The sequence below is a fragment of the Monodelphis domestica genome, chromosome 2 (assembly GCF_027887165.1).
Source record: "Monodelphis domestica isolate mMonDom1 chromosome 2, mMonDom1.pri, whole genome shotgun sequence".
NCBI classification, from domain to species: Eukaryota; Metazoa; Chordata; class Mammalia; order Didelphimorphia; family Didelphidae; genus Monodelphis; species Monodelphis domestica.
In genome coordinates this window covers 98,188,041-98,200,245 of record NC_077228.1, presented here as the reverse complement: position 1 = coordinate 98,200,245, position 12,205 = coordinate 98,188,041, and the positions used below count along the sequence as shown (strand labels likewise).

The window sequence follows — 12,205 nt, the reverse complement described above, 5'->3', positions numbered from 1 at the left end:
ACTTTAAAATGAAAGATGACTGGAATTGGAGAGAAATTTGAAGCTGGTAGGCCAACAAGGTAGCTTAAAATAATCCAGGCAGGAGATGATAAGGGTCTATACCACTGTAGTATCAATATTAGAGGTCAGAAGGGGAAATATATAAAGGATATATGAAGATAATATCAACATGATTTGGCAAAAGACTTGGTATGAAGAGGATTAAGGAAATGAGGAAGATGAAACCTAGATGGCAATCCTGGATGACTGTGAGTTTTTTAGTATTTTCTACAGTAATAAGGCAGGAAGGAAAGGGCAGGGTTTAGGCAAAAGCAAATGAATTCAATTGGGGATATCTGAGCTTAAGACATCTTTAGGAAACCCAGTCCAAAAGGTCTAATACATATTGAGATATGTAGAGATATAAAACTGGAGATAAAGAGAAAAGTCAGAGCTAAATGAATAAATTTAAGAGTCTTCTATATAGACATAATAATTATGTCCTGTGATATGGAAATCACTTTAAAAGACTGATATATATTAATTTAAGGTCGCCAAGGAATTCAGCTATGTAATTCCTAAATGAAAACTCAAGTCAGCAGAAAACCTTTTATGGAGTTTTTAATTACAAACAGGAGGAAGAAAGATAGAGAGAGAGAGAGAGAGAGAGAGAGAGAGAGAGAGAGAGAGAGAGAGAGAGAGAGAGAGAGAGAGAGAGAGAGAGAAAGGGGAAAGAAGGGAATAGGGCTTAATACCCCCTCTGCTTAGGCTGGGCCAAAGGCCCAAGCCCTAAGATAGCTGAGGCAAAGAAAAGAGATCAGTCCCTATCACTCTCATGACCAAAATGGAGAACCAGTCTCAGGGGCCTCCACCTCCAGCCTCCTTCAGAGCAAGCCCTCCTTTCAGATCTCTCCAGGAGCTCTCCCTCCAGGACCTCTCTCCTCTCAGACTCCTTCAGAGCAAAACCTCCTCTCAGAGCAAAACCTCCTCAGAGCAAAACCTCCTCAGACCTCGCTATCTTTAAGGAACCCATCTAAGTCCCCTACTCTCAGTTCTCACATCTACCAATCACTGCCGATGTCTCCCCTGTGCCAATGGTGGCTCTAGCTTAACCCAGGACTGCCCAGAGGTCTGTTTCCTTTGCACATGTCTGTTGAAGGTCATATTCTCAAATAATTAAATCTTGATCTTTGCTGCAGCCCTTCCTAAATTCTGTTACTCTGAGTAGGGTGGAGATTGTAAGTTCCAAGACCTGGTTCTATCATTCCAAGTATCTCTATTGTATCAATTCTAAAATCAATCATGACTCAAAGAACTTCCTGTTCTATGCTTAAGCATAGGTCAAAGCCCTTTCCATTGTTTAGCAAAAGGTTTCTGTCCTAAAGTAGTCTTAAGTAGGGAGGAGAAGGATCCTCCCATGCCAAGGAGTTTCACATTCCAATAGAGTTCTTACTATCAGTAGGAAATTTTTCAAGTATGAAATTTCCCAATGGGGAAATTTCCAACATTCATAAGTCTAAGAAATTTTAAGGTTTACAGTCCTTGGGAACTGATGACCAATAGGTGCCTATCTCTTTCACACACACATATGTATATACACTCACACACCTTCCTATTGAATCTAGCTACTCATCTATTCCTATATCTATACTTTTTTGGAGGAGGAGGGTGGTGAAGTAGATAGATAGCTACGCAGATTGAGAGAGAGTGGGTGAATGAACTAACCTCATTACGTTTTCAATCTAACTTTTTCTTTTCCATTTCATGTGATTTATTTTTTTTCTTCCTTCTTGACTAGGATGATAAAAGTTATTTTTAAGATAATTTAATTTTTATTTTAAAATTTGCAAAATCAAATGAATATTGATAGTGGCATCATGAACATATATCTTTCAAATCACCAGTTTGATCTTTGGAGGACAAAAAGTATAAGTGGGTTATGTCTTTTTTCCCCTTTGCTTTAAAATATGTTTAAATTATTTTTCAGATTACATTTTAATAGAATTTTTAAATGATTACTTTCTAGCTTAGAATTGATATGAAGTATAATTTCTAAGCCAGAGGAGTGAGAAGAGCTAGGCATTTGGGATTAAATGACTTGCTCATGGCCACATAACTCAGAAGTGTCTGGTACCAGATTTGAAACCAGGATCTCCTCTATCCAAGTCTGGCTTCCTATCCATTGAGACATCTAGGTATCCCTTAATATAATTTTTAACAATAATTTTGTAACATTTTATCATCCATATTCTCTCCCTCCTACCTTCCTTCCCCCTCAAAAAGATGGCATAGATAACTTTACATAGGTTGTATATGTTATACAATAAATACTTCCATGTTAGTCATGTGAAAGAAGACACATATTGCATACAGTAGAGAAAAATTCATAGAGAAAATAAATTGAGAAATCTGCATTTATACTCAACAGTTCCTTCTATGGCAGTGGATAGCCTTTTACAGCATGAGTCCCTTGTAGTAGTCCTGAATTCTTGCAATGCTTATAATAGTTAAGTCATTCACAGTTATTATATAATATTGCTGTTACTGTGTATGATGCTCTTCTGGTTCTGCTCACTTCAGATTGCATCATTTCATATATAGCTTTCCAGTTTTTTTATGATCCCTTTTAATATTATTTTCATTTGCTTTTCATACCTGAAACAATGAAAATCTAATTAGTTTCAGACTTTCTGTCTACTTCAGTAGTTTTCAAAAGCATGGCAGGTTTTGGTATCATTAAATTACTATTGCTATTATTTTAATGTTTCTTGTTTAATTTGGACATTTTAAAATTATTGATGGTTTTGTCTATCATTGTAAAATACCTCCATTTTGGAAGAGAACATAAGCTGTATAATGCCTTGCAATTCATGACTTCTCTTTCTGTTCTTTATATTCTAGGTAACTAAATTATTGTGTTTCCCCCAAATTTTGTATTTCATATTCTACCTCTTGTGTATAGGTCCCTGATACAATCTCTCCTTACTACTACCTGTGACAGATTCTAGCTTCAATTGATAAATGGTACAAGGAACACCCCCTCCTTGATCTCCTCCAGATACTTCTAGCTCTTTGTGCTCATACCTTTCTCAAACTATCCGGTATTTTTCTTTTCTATGTACATGTGGCATCTCCAAGTAGAACATAGTTTCTTTTGGGTTATGCCCTTTTTCTGATCGTAAGAACTTGTATATTATAATAAACATTCATAAGTGCTTATTAAAGAGACTAGACTAAAGATGACTAGAAAAGCAGTCAAGGTGATTTTTTATTATAGCTATAATGGCATTTGTAGGAGTTAAGTTCCACAAGTAAGAACACAGTGGATATTTGTATGTGTTTATATGACTTTTATTCCTGACATGCCCAGCTTTTTACATTTTGAAAAGTATAGAGAAGAAAATAAAAAAATAAAGATAACAATTAAAAAAATAAGAGCTTTTGAAACATGTGAACTGGGCAGGTTATTCTCAGTTATATAATGTACACATGTTCCTCATCATTTTCATTTTAATGTGTTTCATTTAAATAAATTAGAGTTCATTTAAAATATAATCTGATAATATAATAATAGACTTTAGAATACTTAGTAGCCTGTCTGCAATTTTACTGATTTATAGTGTTGGAAGTGATTTTAGAGGTCATCAAATACAATTTATTCCTGAGCAGGAATTCAATTTACAAAATATCTGATAAATGGTCACCTCGCCTTTCTGTGAAGAGTTGCAATGAGAAAGATAATCTTGCTGCCTGCTAGGGTAACCTATGCTACTTCTATGTATTTTTATTTGTAAGGTTTTATTTATACTAAAGCCAAATCTATCCTGGTTAAATTTATATCCATTATACATATAGGGCAAAAGAGAATGTGAGTACATTGTCTACTAGACAATTTTTCAAATACATGAAAACTATTATGTTCCTCCTACCCTATTTGTTTTATAAGGTTGAATATAAGCCAAAATGTCATTTTGCAGTTAAGGGATCATAGAATAAAAATGTGAACATTTGAAAAATTTTAGATATGCATATATACATATATGTTTTCTCACAGAGAGAGAGAGAGAGAGAAAGAGAGAGAGAGAGAGAGAAAGAGAGAGAGAGAGAGAGAGAGAGAGAGAGAGAGAGAGAGAGAGAGAGAGAGAGAGAGAGAGAGAGAGAGAGAGAGAGAGAGAGAGAGAGAGATGTTAGGATTACCAGTTCCTTTACATATTTGCTGCTTCCTAAAATTTTTTATTCTTTCATTTAACCAGTCCTTAATCTTAGAGACTTCTTTTGGTTACTTATTCACAATTCATCCTCATCATATTGTTTGTTTACACTTGTTCATATGTTCTCTTTCTCAGACTTTGGGTGACTATCTTTTGGCTTTCTTTATATACCCCATGTATAGTGCAATATTTGACACATAGTATACCCTCAATAAATGTTTATTGTCTTGCTGATTTTCCAGGGAAAACTTTCTCAATAAAGCCTGGAATTTTATGTCATATATTGACATTAAAATACATAAATAAATAAGTTTCTCTCAAATGCTCACAAACAGTGCCCATCATATATGTGCTACATTAAGTAATAATTCTCTCCAATAACTTAATCAATGGCAAGTACCTTTGGCAAGAGCTTGGCTTTGACTTGAACTCCAGGTTAGAGTAATGAAAATATAGGAAGATGAGTAATAAATAAAATGTGCATAGTTTGCAAAACAAAGTTGAGTCATGGTGTTTAAAGGAATTGTGGTAAATTGGGATGGAAGTACTGGATATGAAGTGTCTTCAATGAATTCTGGGACCAATTATTTAAGAAAGCACTTGTGATCAGGATTTCTCTATACTACTAATAAAGGCCAACAGCAAGAGATAGAGATAACCCATTTGAAATAATCATATATGATATAAAGTACCTAGAAAACTACCTGACAAGACAAACTCACAAACTGTATGATTACAGCTATAAAATACTTTTCACAAAAGTAAAATCAGGTCTAGAGGTTACAAAAAACACATTAATTTCTCATGATAGGCAGAGCCAATATAATAAAAATGACAATTCCAACTAAACTAATTTGCTTATTCAATGCCATACCAATCACACTATACAAAAATTATCTCATAGAGCTAGAAAAAAGGACAAATATCATCAATATTAAGGGAATTAATTTAACAAAATTGGCTTACCAATACCATACTCTATATTACAAAGTGGCAACTGTTAAAAAAAATCTGGTGCTGCCTTAGAAATAGAGCAGAGGTCAAATGGAATAAATTAGGCACTCAATATATATTGGTAAATGACTATAATCACTAAGTGTTTGATAAACCCCCAAATTCAAGCTTAGGGAAGAAGAATTTACTAGTTAACAAAATGCTTGGAAAATTGAAAAACAGTATGAAAGAAATTAGGCATATACCAACACCTCATGTCAAACATCAAGGTAAAATAAAAATGGACACACGATTTATAAATAAAGGGTGATACCTTGAACAAATTAGGGTATCACATAATAGTTTACCTGTAAGATATATTGATAAATAATTTAGATGAAAAAAAAGAAACATAGAATGTTATGAGATAAACAAAATGTAACTAACTACTGTGAACTTTAGATTATTTCACCTTACTTAGTCTAACAAAAATCAGGAAACTGTGAGCTTTAGATTACTCCACCCTACTGAGTCTAAAAAAATCAGGAATGTCTACACCCATTCTTAAGGATTAAGTATTTAGGAGGATGGCCTATGACAGACATGTGCTAGCAAATGGCAAATCAGAAACAACTGACAGACTCCTGGGCTGTCCTAAGTCAAGCCTAAGATATTATTGGTACATGTGAGATGCAGGAAAGTGATGTAAAACCATCTATATATTTCGTGTCTCTTTATCTCTCCAGTCTCTTTGATGGCAGAGAGGTGGCTGGCGGTACCTTGCTGAGCGTGTCAGCATCTTGGTGTGGTGTGGTGTGGTGTGGTGGCTGCTATTGTCTAGGTTTAGTGGTGAGTTTTCCTTGATACCATACTGGAGGAAGCCTAGTAACCTAGTTCGGTGAGGCTCTTCTTTGAGATCTCTTGGAGTTTAGGTTGATTTTTCTCTCCTTTACCTTCCAAACACTATCCTCTTAGAGAAGCCTCTCATCATCAAGGACCTTGTGGATTTCCCCGCAAAGGCTGGGCGGGAGAAATCCTATACCTTTTCCCTCTCTCTTCTCCTTGATTTCTTCCTTATATATTGATTAAACCACCATACATTTCCAAACTGACTTGGGTACTTTATTTAGGATATCCCCTGCCAACCAAACATCAAATTTAGATTAGGTCACAACCCTAAATTATCCTTATACGACAATGTATTAAAAATTTCTGTACAAACAAATCCAATGCAACTAAGATTAGAAGGCAAAAAACAAACCAGAAAAATTCTTCATAACAAGTGTCTCTGACAAAGATTTTATTTTCCAAATATATAGAGAACTGAGCCATACCTATGAGAATGCAAAACATTCTCTAATTGACAGATTAGTAAAGGATATGAACAGGCAATTCTCACATGAAGAATTTAAAAACTATCTTAATCATATAAAAAATGTTCCAAGTCTTTACTGATTAGAGAAAGGAAAAGGAAAATGATTCTGAGGTGCTATATCACACTCATAAAACTGACTAACAAGACAAAAAAGGAAAAATCATAAAGGTTGCAGGGGATGTGGAAAAATTGCTATGCTAATATACTGCTAACGGAGTTTTGAACTGATAGAACCATTCTGGAGGACAAACTATAACCACACCCAAGAGATCATAATATTTTACATACCTTTTGACCCAGCAATACCACTACTATGTCTGTATTCCAAAGAGCTTAAATATCAGGAGGGAAAGAACCTATTTGTACTATATATATATATATATAATATCAAGTCTCTTTGTTGTAGCAAAGAACTAGAAATTAAAAGAATGTTTGTCAATTGGAGAGTGACTCAACAAGTTTTGATATATGCTTGTAATGAAATACTAATGTGCCAGGAGAAATGACAAACATAATCATCACAAAGAAATCTGGAAAGAATTATATGAGGTGATGAAATGTGAAATGCTCAGGACAAGAAGAAGATTGCACACAGTTAAAAAATAATATATGATGATCAACTGGGAATGGTTTAAATGCTATTAGCAATGCAAGGATCTAGGACAACTCCAAAATATTCATGTCAAAAATAGGATATCCACTGACATAGAAGGAATAGATAGAGTCTGAATGCAAATTGAGATATATCATTACTTATTTACTTCATGAATTTTTGTCTCATGAAAGTAGTATGTTTCTTCTTTCACAACTTGATGAACATTGAAATATCATATTATCTGCTTTCTTAGAGAAGGGGAGGAATGGGAAGGAGGGAGAGAATATACATTGCAAAATTAATCTTAAGAAATTATATTGAAATGTTATCTAGAAAATAAAAATTTATATTCTATTATATTATCCTTGTATTTTTACTTATATTTTAAACATTTTCCAAAGATAAGTAATTGGAAAATGTTTAACATAAGTAAAAATACATGGGTAATATAAAAAGTATATTTATGTAGTATATAGAACGGGAAGGAGCTTAACCCAAGATCTTTATAATTCTTTGTTTTGATATTTGTTTTTATTTGTTTTTAATATTTTTTTATTTTTTATTTTTCTAACAGTTTACATAAAATCCCCCTTTAATTAAGTGTGACAAGTTCCCACAATAAACTTCCTAAAAGAGCAGCTTTGGTCAAGAATAGAATGAAACAGGCAATCAAAAAGACATCACTGCTGATTTTTTTTAAACCAATATGATCACCAATTATGTTAAAAAAACAATAATAAAAAAACATCTGAAAGGGGTATTTTCTCAATGTTGGCCTGTGGTAGGGTCTTTCCCATCTTCATGCAAATGCTCGAGCTGGATTCTGTTAAATATCTGTCATGCTAGAGAGTGGAAATACAGCTTCATATGATTCATAGCCCCTGGAGCAAAGACTAAAGTTTTGAAATCCCAAATTGTCATAGCTCCATCAATGCCAGTGGTGCAAAATTTGTGGCAGTCTTGCTTGTCCACTTCATAAATAGACACTTGGGTGATGCTCTTTTGCTGTAGTGTGTCTAGAGCAGTGTTGTGATCCATGGTTGTGGCTCTCTTGTCCATGTTGCAGAAGTGTTCCACGGCAGAAATGTTGTGCTTAATGCTCTGCTTTGGAATGTCTAATTTGGAGACAAAGTTCAAGGGGCCACAATCATCATAATTAAACAGCATTGAGCAGCAGAGATGGACATCAGTCACCACACTATTCTCAGAGACAAATGACACACTCAGGAGTGGGAGGAACTCTGTTTTCAGCTGTGAAACCATCATGTTTTTAGAGGCATCAGCAACTGATGCAGTACTATCATGGCTAACAAAGAGAATTGGTTCCCACTGGCACAGAAACTGACCCCATGGACCCAACCACCACTTCCAATACGACCAAACTTTGACGTCAGCTGACCAAAAGGCATCTTGGTACCATATGGAGTACTGGCTGGTTTTTCATCAACTTCTTTAATGTAGGCAGAAAATACTATGCATTTGAAGTCACAAGATCCAGCAGTCAGCAAAACATTGTTGGGGTGCCAGTCCAAACTAAGGACAGTAGAATGAATTGACTTTTTATGTGTTTGCTCACCCACCAGTCATTTTCAGACTCAAAGTAGCACACAGAAATCAGCCAAGCTCCACTACCTACAGCAAATTATTCTCCAGGGGAGACCATTTCACAAAGGTGACTGCATGATTATTCTTCCAGATCACCAAGGTTGACTTCCAGATTCCATCTTTCTGACTCTAGACATAGGCATTGCAGTCTGCCCCATAAGTTACAATGTGATCTCTCTTGGGAGTCTAGTCAATACCTGTGATGTGTCCGTTGTGCTCCTTCAATTTATGGGCTTTCATCCAGTGGTTCCCATTCTTCTTGTAGATGTGGACTTCATGGTTATTAGGGCTAAGGGCAATCTGGGTATGGTCTCTGTTCCAAGCATGGCAGGTGATTGGTTCTAGTAAAAATTGGTATAAGGACATTATTCTTAGTGTTTTCAAAAGGGCAAAAGCTGGGATGGGGAGGGTGTGGATGGGCACTGGAATGAAGGATTCATGGACTCTGGTCAGTCAACATGAATAAGCTCGAGTGAGCAGCGGGAGGAAGATGGAGGTTGGGGCTTGTTTTGATATTCTGATAAATATTTTAATCTATTTTCCTTGGTAATCCTATGTTGTATTTTATATATTTGAAAAAATATTTAAAGGCATCCAAAACTCTCATAGACACACGCAAAAAACTCTTAGCATACAAAGATACCTTAAGAATTCTTATTCTATACTCATATTCACTATCACTTTTGTGGAAACTTTTGTTACTTCCAGGGGTTCTGAAAGTTTTATGTAATCAACTGAGATATTGTCATCTTCATCTTCTGGATTTTTTGATAAATAAATTTCATGTCCTCAACCAATAATCAAAAAATCTAGGAAAACTCAACAAAAACTTGTAACCCTTTGGGATTCTGGAATTCATCATTTGTCTATTTAGAAAAACTAGGCAATGACACATAGCTCTAGAATTAAATAAGAGCTGACAGCCTAGCTGGAGTGAGAACACATCAAGAGCACTACCTGAATAGAGTGGACAAACTCTCCTATCTTTTCTATCCAAAAACATATAAACAATGAATCCTTTTTCTACAGGTCCTCATTCTCTTGAAATCAGTGCCTGTGAGCAAGTGCACACATGCACATACCTGCTCCCCTCCCAACACACACACCTATTCTAATGAGGACATTTCAATAGGGAAAAAATATATTAAAATAGAGAGATTCATCCTGTCTAATAATGTTGGATTTAATAATAATCTGCCCTTCTAAATCAGAGAGAAATAACTGGATCAGATTACCTGCCTCAAGGAGTAGATGCCACATATCCTCATATATATATTTATAATATATAATAAAGTATTTTTATATTATATATTATATTATTGGCAAGAATACTGGAGTGGCTTGCCATTTTTTCTCTAACATTTTACAGATGAGGAAACTGAGGCAAACAGGGTTATGTGAATTGCACAGAATATTACAGCTAGTAATTGTCTGATGCCACATCATTTTATGAAAATGAATCTTCCTAATTCCAGGCCAGGCACTCTATCCACTGTACCAGCTAGCTACCCAGTAGTGATTTAGATTAATGAAATTCCTAATTAATTCATGTTACCTTTTCTCCTTCATTAAAAAAAACCCTTATTAATCAGAAAGTGTAAAGAGAGTGCTGTTCTGAAGACAGAGAAAATGCTGTAAATACTGTTTCTTTTCTTCATGGAACTTAGAATTTAGGAAGGATGTAGGATGCATTCAGAGATAAAGTATTATGATAAAAAATAATGCATGATGTGTAATCAATATATGAGGAAAACCATACCATATAATGGGGAAAGAGCTGTGCATATTCACACATTTATATTTTTGCATGCAGAGACAGTGTCTTTCATCTATGTATTATTTGCAACTTATAGTAAATTGGATGGAGCACTTGTTTTGGAGTCAGGAAGACCTGAATTCAAATTTGGCATCATATACCTCCTGACTGTGTGTGTGCTTTAGTTTCTTCATCTATGAAATAATGCTAAAAATAGCACCTACCCAGAAGGATTTTGTGAGAATTTTATGAAATCACATCTGTAAATGGCTTAGTGCAGTGCCTGGCACATAGTAAGAGCTATATAAATGGTCATCCTCTTTTTCTTTAATCAATAATCAATAGCATGATCACCTTTAACATTTAAAAATGACAGTACCTTTACAAAGTAAAATGCTTTATAAATATTATCTCATTTGATCTATTTTAAAAGTACAGATGCAGATTTGACCTTAAAAGTACAGCTATCCCCATTATTTTGAAATTAGATTTTGCACTTTAAATTCAATTATGTGGGATTAAAAGGCAGATAAAATTTTGATATAGCTCTGCTTCAAGACTTTGTCACTAAAGTTCAACCTTGTCTCACATGATCATGAAAAAGGTGTTCAAGTCAAGGCAGCAAGAAGAAAAGCTAGTGGCATAATCACTAAGCCACCTAACCTTTGAAAACATTCGAACACCTGTAAGTTCAATGTGAATGAGACAAAAATAAAGCTCATGGCTTTTCTGACTCATTGGAACTGTTACAAAATCCAGCTTGTTGGATTGAGATCATTGGAAGCCTAAGGTATCTAGGGAGACTGTGCATTCTAGCATAACATCTCTGCTTGTCAGATGTCTAAACTATGTTGAAAGCTAACACTGGATGTCATAAGCTATACTAGTTGGATGGTTATAATGCCACAGGGACTAGATGTCTGATACAGACATAACCCCACTATTCCCTTTTTAAGTAATTTGTATCTAATAACATTCATCCTTTCAGTGAGGCATATTTTTTCCATGTTATTTATCTTAAAATATCAATGTACCACATAATTAAAATTCTTTAGAAGACATCAGAGATTTTCATTTTTAGAAATTAAATGAAACAAGCTTGCTTATAGACCTACAACAAAGTTCTTCTCTGAGTGACAAGAGTGCATAAATTAAACATTGTTTGTACTTTAATTTGTTACAGTATCATTATTTTACTTCATTTTTTAATGTGTCTAACTTATATTTTCCCTGATTCCTTTGAAAGAATTGTGAGTCTATTTACAACATTTGTCTCCATGCTCAGAACTTAGAGAATATTAAGGAAAAAACCTCAAAGATTTTGAAATGATAATCATAAAAATTGCTAAGAAAGCTATATTTACTTGAGAGAAGAAAAAGTTGATGAAGAAGAATTATGGGCATGATGGCCCATTGTATCAAGAATCATGACTTTTCTATTATCTAGATATTTTGAGACAAGAATGAAAAACTAAACAGAGTCTAGTTTGCAGTTAGGAAGGGCAAATTTTCCTTAAAACAGTTCAAGAATTATGTTGCAAAGGATATGGAGGATGTTCATCTAGCATTAATTAAAAACAATACACTTTCTTATGGATGTGAGTATTAAATATGTTCTTGCATGGAAAAAAGAACGATGATCTGGAAGTTGTAAAAATCTTTTGAACTCTGTTGGAGTCCTTGTCATTAAGAGTAAAGTCAAGGACCCGAGTAAGTGTACAAAATTTGTCAAGGTATTAAAAATCTCCTTT

General features: G+C 34.5%; 1 pseudogene; it reads right to left on the bottom strand.

The window, feature by feature from the left end:
- Window positions 1-7,688: 7,688 nt before the first annotated feature.
- LOC100020313 (actin-related protein 2/3 complex subunit 1A-like) lies at window positions 7,689-9,103 on the bottom strand (annotated as a pseudogene).
- Between the last annotated feature and the right edge of the window lie 3,102 nt (window positions 9,104-12,205).